Source organism: Bison bison, unplaced genomic scaffold (assembly GCF_000754665.1).
Source record: "Bison bison bison isolate TAMUID 2011002044 unplaced genomic scaffold, Bison_UMD1.0 scf7180017864492, whole genome shotgun sequence".
Classification (NCBI taxonomy): domain Eukaryota; kingdom Metazoa; phylum Chordata; class Mammalia; order Artiodactyla; family Bovidae; genus Bison; species Bison bison.
The window spans coordinates 27,545-28,096 of NW_011495051.1; the positions used below are offsets into that span (position 1 = coordinate 27,545).

General features: G+C 40.8%; 1 protein-coding gene across 1 annotated transcript in view; it reads right to left on the minus strand.

Moving 5' to 3' along the window:
• LOC105005548 (rap guanine nucleotide exchange factor 6-like) overlaps nt 1–552 on the minus strand; it is a 5,710-nt gene that overhangs the window by 1,000 nt on the left and 4,158 nt on the right. The gene's annotated exons all lie outside the window — the stretch shown is intronic.

A 552-nucleotide genomic window follows, 5' to 3' on the forward strand; every position in this document is an offset into this window, starting at 1 on the left:
AAAATGAGGGATATCTGTATTTTAATATTTTGGTTTTCAAATATAATCTTATCTCTGAACTTGCCTTTTTAATTTGAAAATCTTTCTCTTTTGATGGCTTTCCTTGTGCTAGCAGTCCATAGCATGAATTATTTTGTGCATTAAACTAGAGGCTTTCAAAATCGTTCTGAAAGGGGCCAGATACTGTAAAGTGTAAAGATCTGTGGTGTATCCACAGATACAACACACTTTCTAGGTGGTGGGCAGATGTCTTTGGCAGCTGCTCAGCCTTGCGTTTGGAGCTGACACACAGCCATGACCACCTTCCCCTCAAGGTCAATATTTATGAGCACTGTAATTTGAATTTCTGATCGTTTTTATGTATCATGAGGTTCTCTTTATATTCTGCCCTCTCCCCCAACTAGAAAATCTAAAAGCCATCCCTAGCTTTGTGGGCTGCAGTGTGCTATCCAGGATACTTCTGCAGACTGTAGACTTCTGCCCAGCATGTGGGTGTTGCCTCCAGAAATGTACTGCAGGACTGAAGGTTTTCTGTTTGGGAAAAATCATCCA